General features: G+C 38.9%; 1 long non-coding RNA gene and 1 pseudogene across 2 annotated transcripts; one reads left to right on the top strand and one right to left on the bottom strand.

Annotated features, from left to right (window-relative positions):
• Nucleotides 1-262: 262 nt before the first annotated feature.
• LOC100273695 (Aconitate hydratase pseudogene) lies at nt 263-4,779 on the bottom strand (annotated as a pseudogene). The gene is made up of 13 exons (NR_158607.1): nt 4,124-4,779; nt 3,826-3,970; nt 3,582-3,723; nt 3,411-3,467; nt 3,236-3,315; nt 3,043-3,118; nt 2,754-2,937; nt 2,592-2,659; nt 2,366-2,484; nt 1,964-2,270; nt 1,644-1,807; nt 955-1,128; nt 263-457 (listed from the first exon to the last, which is right to left on the bottom strand). The product of NR_158607.1 is annotated as an Aconitate hydratase pseudogene (transcript).
• Nucleotides 4,780-8,174: 3,395 nt separating this feature from the next.
• On the top strand, nt 8,175-9,146 carry LOC103626712 (uncharacterized). The gene is made up of 3 exons (XR_553095.4): nt 8,175-8,710; nt 8,798-8,873; nt 8,965-9,146. It is a non-coding gene; the product is annotated as an uncharacterized lncRNA (long non-coding RNA).
• Nucleotides 9,147-12,053: the final 2,907 nt, after the last annotated feature.

Raw genomic sequence — 12,053 nt, forward strand, 5'->3', positions numbered from 1 at the left:
ACTGTCTAAAATATCCTATAATAATAGACGTTTTAAACAGAAAACCATCTTATTTAAGATACTGATATTAGACATTTTAAGAACCGTCTTATTTAGGAGACTGATATTAGACGTTTTAGGAATTTAAATGAAATGACTTACATAACAGTACATTCTTCAATTTATAATCATTTTTGAGATACCAAGGTATAATAATTTGAAAGAGAAATACACAGATGCCCATATATTTAATAACATTATAATTAATATAACATAGACAAGTGTCATTCAATATCTCATAAATAAGCATTGTCAAATAACTCATACATAAGTGTACTATACATCCAAACTAAAATACTAATTAAAAAACTTGGTCATCAACTGTTTGCACTAACATTGAGTCTAACTAAGTGTATACATGAATTCAAGTCTCCACACCAGTGTAACCACCAAAATTTGAGTTCCATTCTATCTTTTCCTGTACAACAAATAGGAGAAGACAATAATTATTAGTTAGACACAGTTGAACACCTCACATTGTGACATCATGAGTGTCATATAGATATATAAAAAAGAATAGAGTAATGCTAGATTTTGTATCTGTCAAAAGAACTTATCTTCTTAGGAACTTTGCTGGAAGTAAGTCTGCTGACAATTGGAGAGACAATCATTTTTATGAAATACTGGTATGTCCCATCTGAGGACATGCTAATTAATTCTGGCAGGGATATTTTTGTATGGGGCTTTGGGCTAAGTAGCATTAGATATATTCCTATTTGTTTGTGAGTTTCCTAAACTTTTAATGTAAACCTGACTACATATACCAATATGTAAAAAGTAGATTATAGCCATCAGTATAAGGTATGTCGATGTCAACATGTGCATAGAAGTATGGAACTAGTCTTTGTAAGTATCCTAGAAAAGCGAAATTGAAGTTTTGAAACCATGTCATGGAATGTTTGTAAAAGGTATTACCTGAGATATAGTGCTATCTTTCAATGCTTCTAGTTTATGTGGAACTAAATCATCTTCAAAATCAATATGTCCTAGTTGAACGTATTTGCGCCAACCATAAGTGTATAGATTACTTGAGTCACAAACAGTAATCGTATAGCGCCATCCACATGCCAGAAGCACCATCTTCTCAACCTACAGAAGGGCAATATAAGAATTTCAGAAACTCGCAAGCTGCAAAGAGGATCAATTACTAGATTAGCAAGTTAAACAAAAAAACACTAGAATAGCAGCCAATTGTGTCGTCTGCTGACAACCGTTTGACGTGTATTTAAAGCCATACTCGTAGTGCAAATTCAGTATTGAAAATTAGCATTTCCTAAGCTTGTTGTGTTTCCCTCAAGAGGACCAGTGCTGACTTGAAACACATACAACGATCAGCAGACATGACTGGGGCTACATATTCAGTTTGCAAAATAGGACATAAATATATGTACCACCATATTTTCAACTAAAAAGAGGATAATAATTACACATTCAGTTTGCATATCATAGAGAAAATTTGAACATATTCAGTAGAGTACGACAGATCATATATTCTTGAAACGCAACAAATTTCCAAAACTAGAATAGTAGTATTTAGGAAACAAATATTTGAACAGGTCTATAAGCACAAGATTATTTAGGAAATCATTCAGTGAAATTTTTACCTTTTAGCTTATGATTTGGCTTCGATGATGGATTATTGTCCATTTGTCCTTAATGGGTGGAATCTACTGCAACTCATCTAGGGTTGTACAGATGTCTTGTAAAGTTTCTTCATATACTCCTTCACTCGATAATTGGGTAAAACTGACAGCATCTCCTTCCATTTCTGAAACAATATGCAATCAAAATCAGAAGTTGTACATCACATATGTACTCAAAAGGGGTTGATTGATTGACTATATATATTCACGTGTGTGTGTATATATATATATATATAAGTAGCACGAGCAATATGATGATAATGAAGCATAAGCATATATACCATTGCCGCGTCGTAAACGTAGAGCTTCTCCCCGGTAGGAACATGGATTGTCCAGGGACCAGCCTCGCCATTAAGAAGCTTATTCACGATCCTCATATTGGCAAACGCTCCCCTCATCACCACCTCATTGTTCCCGCGGCGGCCACCATAGGAGCTGAAGTTCTTGGGCTCCACGCCATACTCGAGCAGATACTTGGCCGCAGGTGTGCCCTCGGGGATCTTCCCCGAGTAGGAGATGTGGTCCGTGGTGATGCTGTCCCCAAGGTTGAGCAGGTAGTAGGATACAGCACCGCAGCAGCAACGATATCTGTATGTGCAAGAGTAGACCATAAGCTACCAAATAATCAATTCAAAAAAAACTTGTTATGTGCGCAGCTACAAAAAACATCGATAATGCCGTACCATTTTCTATGATAGCAGCGGATACAGATCCATCCAGGTCACCAGAGTTGCCCACACAAGTGGCGCAGCCATGCGCAGCGACATGGAACCCTTGCTGGTTCAGATAATCTTGAAGGCCACTGCATGGAGAAACCACAAACAGTTGCTTCATTGCCATCGGATGACATGGCGCATCCCAATTTTGGACTAACAGAACAAGGTTTGGATGGCTAAACTATAGATATACCTATGTTTCAAGTACTCAGTAGCAACCACAGATCCAGGGGTAAGGCTTGTCTTTACCCATGGCTTCACCTGACGATATATATAAGAGTTGTTCCACATGTAAGAAAACAGAGAAGAGAAGTTAATCAATACAATAACAAAAGATTATGTACACTAAACCAACCTCAAGGCCCAATTCGCATGCTTTCTTCCACAAGGCCAGCACCAATCATGAAGCTAGGATTTGATGTGTTTGTGGAGCTGCATATTGCTGCAAGAACAACACTGCCATGCTTGATTTCAGCTGGCCTTCCATGGAAGTTGAATTTCACAACTTTGCCTTGCTGTTCCTTTGGCACCGCATAGCCCTGGAGTAGTGTTTGCCATGTAATAAATTTAAGATGCACGAACATTATTTTTTAAAAGAAAATTGTAAGGAAATATCATGGACTACAAAAGCAAGGGCTTATTACCTTGAAACCAACTTCGTTGTCCAGGCAAGCATGCCAGTCTGACTTCATTTCCTTCAAAGGGACACGATCATGAGGCCTGCAAGATGGCAAATCAAACAGGGATAGAATGATCCAAGTCCCCATTAGCACTAGCACAAATATATAGTTATTGTCCAACAGTGAGAAAACCATAACTAAGGAGCACTATATCTACCTTTTGGGGCCTGAAACGCAAGGCTCCACCTCACTAAGGTCCAGCTCCAGATATGAAGAGAAAACTCGTTCCGTCTCAGGCTGCATGGCACCATGAGTAGTGCAAATATGTCAATTTCTTATAAATTAGGAATTGATGGATGGAACCCAAGTGCTGTAAAATTTAAAAGGCAAACCTCATGCTTGTCCACAAACATTTTGTTAGCTCGCAGGTATGCTTCAATCATCGACACCTGAATCACATTTAATGCAATATATACAACTTTGCTTTATTAATAAAAATATATACATATCAGAATGATGGAACGGGTATGGTAAAAGAGTAGTCTGCACATAGTGAAATATACAGTTTCATCGCTTCGGCCTGTCAATTTGAGATAGTCCAATGCTACTTGTCTACAAGGAAGAAGCCCATGGTAGCTCCATATTCTGGAGACATGTTGGCAATTGTGGCCCTAGCAGGCAAAGATAGCTCGCCCACACCAACACCTAAATGCAAAAGAGAACTAAAGAGAAAAAATGTTGAAAGATATATGAATAAGATAAATTATGCTCCCAACGATGTAAACCATGCTTCTCTACTATTCTTACCATAGAATTCAACGAATTTGCCAATAGCACCGTGCTTCCTTAGCATTTGGGTCATAGTAAGAACAATGTCAGTAGTAGTGACACCATCCTATAACTTCCCACTCAACTTGAATCCAACCACACCAGGCAAAACCATGCCCATTGGCTGCACAATACACCAACTTAGGGGTTAATTGAAATCCATAGACAAGAAGTCAGCATTTATGTGTTGCTAAACTTATCGGAGCAGAAAGTTGTGTTAAGGCTAGCTTTGCACTGACTAGAGTTTCCTTGTTGACTGCCATATACAAAGTGTTACCTGATGAGACGAGTAGTGGGCAGGACTGACCAAGAAGATAATGGCGTCTGGAGGGGTAGGCTAGCTACAACAAGGTAGGGTTTGGCCATTTGGAGGAGGGGCGCGGAGATGACCCGGACACGGCCAACCGGTTTGACGGCGTCCAAATGGCCGGCGGACACGCCCGAGGAAGCGGAGGGTACGGGCCCAAAGGACGAAGAGGTGCCTGGTCGACTGGGGAGAGTCGCCATGCCCGGGAGGCCGCCGGCACTGCCATGATGCGAGACTGCGCAGATCTATTCACGTGATGTGCCCCTCCAACTCGGCGCTATGTGACGCGGCGGCAGCTGCCACAACCGGCTATTGCTGGTGTTCCCTGTCACCATCGCCGTCCACCATTGCGAACCGGAGCCAAAGGTTACACAAACACGTGCTCACCTTCGGACCTTCCCGACGATCTCGCTAGGGTTCCGCGATGGCGACACCGTGTTCCCGAGCCCCTGTGTCGACGCGCTCCTGAACTTGGCGCGTTTCGTCGCAGGTGTCGGGTAGCGCCGCGAGGGCGCGTTGTGCCGGTCGTCGCCTCGGGGACGTGGGGCGGGCGCCGAGCGATGCGTGAGCCATCGCCGGCGGAGGGTGCCTGCGCACGGATTGAATTCGGGTCAGGAAGGTGTTCTGCTGCCGCGGCGCAAGTGTGGGCGCTGAAGTGGGGAAATAACGGGCTCTGCCGCTGAACGTTAGTGGGTTGGCCCATCAGAGTACAGGCGCAGGCTCAGCTGGGAGAGGAAACAAAGGGACACGAAATATTAAAGATCTTTTTTTATTGGGTCCAAACCGAATCGGGTCGAGGGGTAGTCTCTAGTGAGGGCTCGTGGTCAGGAGAGAAAGTGAAGACATAAAAAGAAAATGATAAATAAATTTTCACACGTCAGCACGATGTGGTGTAGTCGTACGCGCCAAACGTTAGGTTGCCCGCACCGAAGAGCTCTACCGGGTGCGCTATGGATATAGAGCTTCATATGCAGTAAAATCTCAGCTGCAGCGGTGACTGTTTCTGCTACTCTATCTAAAGGTGGGGAACGCAGAACTCTATTTCTAGGGTGCATGCAACTGCTACTGTAAAACCTCTCTTCGGCGACAGGTGCTCTACCGGGTGCTGGCAGGAGACTGGTGCTGGAAGGAGATTGGTGGGTGGAGATAAAAAAGTGTGGGAAAAAATGATAAAATATGTGGTAGTTGATATAGGGTAGATATTTAGGGTGAATATGAACGCGGAGTATTATAGGATAGAGTAGAGAATCTCGCTGACCAGGATGAAATATTCCTTTTAGAGTAGAAATTTAGGGTTCCATGAGTGCGGATAGCCTTAATGTGGAGGGAGGAGGATTCATGTTTTAAAAAAACTGAAGAGATATATCATCAAAGTAAGTTGAATTCATTATTTACTACATTTTTTCACAATATGTCTAATTAGAAATATCATATGAAGATAATTTTATATTTAGAAATGTCTAATATACTCACTAACATCTAAGACAATTCTTATAGTCTAAACGACTTCAATAATATCTTTATTTCAGATGGTTTCATATACAAAAGTGTCTAATATACTAACCAAAATCTAAGACAATTCTTGCAATCTTAATGACTCAAAAGGTATATTGATTTGAGACGGTTTTCAATAACAATCCATCTTAAATCAATATAAGACATTTCTTACTATGTAACTGTCTCAAAACACTTGTTTATTAAAGACGGATCTCCAACAAACCGTCTTAACTTACTCATCACCATATGATAAAAGACGGTTCTATAAAATGCATTGATATACGTCTTAAAATGTGCGTCTTAAATAAGCATATCTCTAGTAGTGCTAGCCGACCACCTCCACCTTGCTTGAGGTCGTTGCGACAGGAAAGAAGGGGTACACATGTATGTGTGATCCTGGACGTTGAGCTCAGTAGGTATGATGGTTGGACCAGGATTGATGAGGGTGATTTGTCTTTTCCTACTCGTGTTCTTTGATCTGTTTCGACTTAATTTGCGTTCTTTTGTCAATGGAACATCCATCCCAGGTACCTTTGGAGCACCCAAAAAGATTCTATATAGGGATGACATTTAGCCATGGTGCAGATAATAAGTTCCTTGGAGGTAATATTTATCCGTTTTAAATTCTTAGAAGGTGTCGTTTCAATATTTTTGATGACTCGCATGAATAGATTTTTTGTATGATCACGCTATTTTGATGTTTCCATGCGGAGTAGTGGCAAAGAATTTTTGTTGCCTGAAGACCACACAATGTCAATTATGGACTAGAGATTGCAGGAAGTTGGGAAATATATCACCTTAGACAAATTTGATAAAACGGCTCGCCCATTTGCAATACTAGCTGAAGATTTTCCTCCAACTGCTCCTCAACCCTTGCATGTTCGCTTCTGCAAAGATATTGAATTACAAGGAGGAAAACTGGTAATCTCTAGCTCTGTTACATTGGACACTTTCATAAGTAGACAAAAAGAATTTTGTATTTTTTTGGACTTTATTATGGTATTTTTCCTTACAAGACAGAAAAGGTATTTTGCCTTACAAAAACCACAAATAGGACTATGAAATGTTGCAAATGATGTGCCAATAAAAACAAGGATGATAAATTTTAGCCTCCATACACCACATATATGCTTCTTACCTTCTTACAAAAAACATAGTCAACACAGAAATGTACTTTCTAGATTTTTTGAAGTCCTCAAAATAATTGACAAGCACATCAAGACCATAAGCAAGAGGTAGCTGCCCAACATTTTCCAAGATCTCAACTCTCTTATTACCATCCCCAATATTTCATTCTTCAGATTCTTCACCAAAACTTTATTGTTACTCCTCTCAAGGCCACAAAAACAGTAGAACCAAAGACAAGGAGACTAAGTGGAAATAAACCAAACTTACGCGGGTTCAAACTTGCAACTGTCCACTGTTACAAAAACTACAAATTTCATTGTAAAAAGAAGCTACTCGGGTATTGAGAGTCTAGCAGCAAAAAACAAAGAGACGATGTAAAAAGATAAAAATGGATCATCACTAAGGAATAATTTATGTGTACTACTTTCTTGAAGATAAACGGTAAATGAATTGTGTTGATGAAAGACTCAAACAGTAACCAAGCTACATGACTATTATTATGCTATATTCATATGAGAACATTCTTTATTTTATATGTTTAAGTTACTTGCATGCAGTGAGATAGCCTCAATAGGTTGTGCACAATTCAGTCCCAACAATAATTGTCTTGCTTCCTATCAATAGGAAAAAAATGCCAATATCAACAAACTGAACCTAGATGCCATCTAGATATCCATATGATTATGACCCAATAGAGTAAACCGGGAGTTGAGTACAACAAGGTATAATATTTGATATATAGCTGTTAGAGCAACTCCAGTTGGATCATCTACAATATCTTCTATTTAATATTGATACCCAATTTCATAATTTTACACAATAATAATAGAAGTAACAATCAAAATTCTCTAATATTGGTAAACAAAAACAGTGTTCTTGTGATCTCAGTTCAGTCAGCATGGCTCTTGGTTGTATTATTTGCAGTTGCAGGTTTTTCAATTGTTATATCAAACTTTGGACCTTTCATTACCTCTTTATACTGCCTTGGCCTATTTCTTGGCACAATATATTATGCTCCTCCATTTCGACTGAAGAGATATCCAATTATCCGGTTGTTGCTTTTCTCATCGTTGCAATGGTGTTTTTCCTCCCTTCTCTGTATTTATTATTTTGTTTTAATAATATAATTAAAATTCTTCTTCTTTTGCGCAATAAAAAAATTGTCGCTTATTTTTCTTTGTTTTGATCCATTATGAAGTCTAAACATGGTTGATATCAAACCTATCATGATTAGACAACGCTTGGTAAAAATAATCTGTTTGAAAAAGTTGGCAAGACAACTGTCGGTACCCTGAAACAAGGGTACCCCTTACTACAGCATGAAGATACGGTGCCCAGCACGCGACCACGGGAGCAGAACCCTTCTCCCGCCACATCCTCATCGCCCCCCGATGCCAAACTTGGTGCCTGGGCTCATATATTTATGCAATAGGGAAATCACATGGTTGCTTATATTTCCTGTTTTCTGTGATGAGACTGTTGATGTGAAGATATATCAATTCAAGCACACATAGCTTTAACCTTCATAATTTCTTCACCAGTTATAACAGTTTTCATTTTTGAGATACCACATGTCTTTTAAACAACATAACTTCCTTTTACCCAATTATTGGTTTACACAACTAATTTTTGCATTTGCTTCTATTACTAAACTTAAATTTCACACTCAGCCTTGTGTTAACTACCTTGAGGTATTATGGTTTATTTCTCGCATTAGGTATTCTTCTGAGTACTGGAATAAGGTCACTTTTTCATTAGGAACTTCCTAAGAGGCTTCTTCTTACATACAAACCTGAAGAATCGGAGGACATTCCTGAGCCTGCTTCTGTTGAAGAGGAAAATGCACCAGTTGAAGAGCCTGTTCTGGTACCACCTGTTACTGAAGTTGTTTCACCTCCCAAGACCGAGGTGGCCGATACTGGTGACTTACTGGTGGGTAAACTAACTTGTTAATATTATGGTCTAAACCTTATGTGCTTGTTTCTACAATCTGAACTCTGAAGTTTTATTTGCTCATAGGGCTTAAATGATCCAAATCCTGCTGTATCAGCTATGGAGGAAAGCAATGCTCTTGCCTTGGCTATTGTTCCAACATGTAGTCTGTTACCACTGAATTCCTAGCACATGTGAAGTACCTGTCAAGTATCTTTGGTTAACCAGTCGGTTCTTTTTTGCATCTTCATCAGATGGGGCTTCCACAACTGGTAACACTGCATTTCAAGATAAGGGGTTTGATCCTACATGATGGGAACTCGCCCTTGTTACCGCACCGAGCAACACGACTTCATCTGCGTCTGTCGGTCAATTGGTTTGTTTCTTTAACCATCGTATCATTTTTTCTGATGTATTTATGTTTCCATTGCATGTTCAAATGATGTGGCAACTGTTGAGTTCTTTCATCCTATGTACTCACACCCATGTATTGTACACTGTCCGTTCATAAACAGTGTGGCTGCCAGTTACTCTATCTGTTTGTAAGCCAGTTTAATTTTGGTACGCTGTCTAAATAACCATGCTTTCCATGCTTGGATGAACAAGAGCTAATTTCTCTTATGTGGCGAGGAATTTCTAGATATGAATACATCCAAGTGTATAAAGAACAACTTCCTCAATTTTTAGATATGAATATAATTGGTTCGTAATGATTTTTTGTTTGTTGTTGGTCTGCCATGTGATGCATCCAGTATCGCAACAACTTCATTAACGAAGTGTCGGGTATCCTGTCCATTCATAAAAGAATATCTGCATTTTATTCAACATTGGTGTGCAGTCTGTACTCTTTTGTTTTCTGTTTGTTCTTTGATCCTTATCACACTTAGGGACTTTGTAGACTCTGAAATTTTAGTCACTAAGGTATACAAAAAGACTCTGAAATTTATTTTTTCTGCACACAATCCAGAAAATGTTTTTTGTGTGTTTCTCATTTTCATTTGGTTAAGTACATTTATGTTTCTACTTTGTGCAGTTTACAATTGAAATAGGCAATGTGCAACTTGGTTTGATCTGGTAACATTTATGTTTCTACTTCGTGCAGTTTGTGAACATGATAACACGTTAGCCCAGAGTTTGGATCCGAACAACGAAGGGAGAGGAGTATTGCAGTTCAAAACCGGTTACATGCAAGATATCCTTTTCTCAACTTCTACAGTATTGGAGAATAAACTTTTGAATTTTCATACTTTGTTGGTAAAGGCCATAGAAGTATATCACCATGAATCCATCCCCTTCTTTTTGTGAATCTTCTACTATTATTTTTATAAGGCCATTCTAGATACTTTTACCTATGTTACCTATGTTTTCATATTGTAAGATGTCCTTTTCTAAACTATTACAGTATTGGAGTTTTTTTTTGAATTTTCATATTTCTTTACTACTCTACAAGGAGCTAGCGAGGGCGTCCACACCTTCACCATGCCCCCGCCCGGACGTCGCGCAAGCCCCGCTGCCCGCCTGCCCCTGGAAATTTCGCCCGCACCGTGCCCCCAATCTCGCGATGCCCCGACCGCCTCCCCCACCGTGACAGCCGCCTCGATCTTGTCTAGGGCTGTTTCAGCCCTCCAAGGTATCAACCAACTTCTCTCTACTTCTTTAAAAAGAATCATGGTTACTCAGCCAATTGAGGTCAAATCTAAACTAGATAAAAAGACAAAATTTCACATTTACCTTCTGTCACCAGCAAATGGTTATGGCCTAAAATTTATCTAGGAAGTCTTCACCACAGCTTGTGGGAAAATGTCTTCCCAATCTTTTGACACATGAATTCTATCAAGCTTTTCTAAGGTAGTGTTTTCCTGATTGTTTGACCATGTTCGCCTTTCCCATTCAGACCTAATGTGATCATCGCCATAGAGAATCAGGGGAAGTTTGCAGTCTTGGGGGCAGACACCTCCTGGGCATATCCTTAAGGAGAGGTATCAGGCTTGGAATGCGGACAGGTACTCTTGGGATGTCCACTGCACGCGATAATTATACTTCTTATAATATTTATTTATAATGTTGTTTCAGTGCTGGGTTTCATTTGAATTAGGAGCTGGGTTTCAGATTTCAATCCATATTTAGAGAATTGTAAAATTGAACTGACATTTTTTTCTTTATGATCGAAACATACAAGATAGAGCAAAGATTGTAGATATTCTCGTCAACGATATTAAAGTCTTTCCAACATTCAATAAGGAGTTATATAAGGAGACAACACAACTTCTCACTCTTGAAAATTTTTAGGTTTGTTCATCCTTTTCCACTCTATGGCATCAGATCATCAAGAAGCATTTAAAATAAATATTTCTTACAGCTTCTTACTCCCTCGATTTTTTAAGTCATTAAAAATGCCTCATGTTTGGTGCAATGCAATTAATGTATCTTCACTGGTAATGAAAATAGGACTAATAGATCATGAACCATTAAGGTCCATGCTGGTGAGTGGAATGAGGTGGAGAAATACTTGTCAGGTTTCACCAAGGTAGATGACAATAGGTATTCGATGAAGATCTTCTTTGAGATTACCAAGCAAAAGTATTTGGAAGCACTTCATAGGCACTGTTCTTTCATATTTCAGATTTCATTTGAATTAGGAGTTGGGTTTCAAATTTTGGTCCATTTTTAGGGAACTTTAAAATTCTACTAACTTGTTTCTTTCTTTATGTTCAAAACAGGCATGATAGAGCAAAGACTATAGATATTCTTGTCAATGATCTTAAAGTATTTTCAACATTCAATGAGGAGTTTTATAAGGAGATAACACAACTTGTCACTCTTGAGAATTTTAGGTTTGTTCATCCTTTTCCACTCCATGGCATCAGATCATCAAGAAGCATTTAAAATAAATATTTATTAAAGGTTCTTACTCCCTCGATTTTTTTAAGTCATTAAAAACACTTCTCATGTATGATTGATTAGATGTTGCACCAAATTCTTACAAGCCTTCTCTTATGCTAACTGTGGGGTTACATCAGGTTGTTGAGTTTGATGATCTTGAAGAGGACAAATTCCTTAATGCTGTCGTCAAGGTAGGCTTCAAGAATACATGTCTCTGGCTATTGATGATGCTTATATTTCTTACTTCTCCATATTATAGTTAGCATATATTTCATCAAGATATATTTATGTGTGCACTATGTAGTATGTACTGCTTTGTCATATTTGTATTGCAACTTCCTTTTCAGTATATTATGTCAAGCACATTGCTCTACTTGTACTGCTTTGTCATATTTGTACTGCTTTCTTACTTCTCCATATTATCATGATGCATTTAACGATTTTATAATTTTGTAGAGAT

Source organism: Zea mays, chromosome 5 (assembly GCF_902167145.1).
Source record: "Zea mays cultivar B73 chromosome 5, Zm-B73-REFERENCE-NAM-5.0, whole genome shotgun sequence".
Classification (NCBI taxonomy): Eukaryota; Viridiplantae; Streptophyta; class Magnoliopsida; order Poales; family Poaceae; genus Zea; species Zea mays.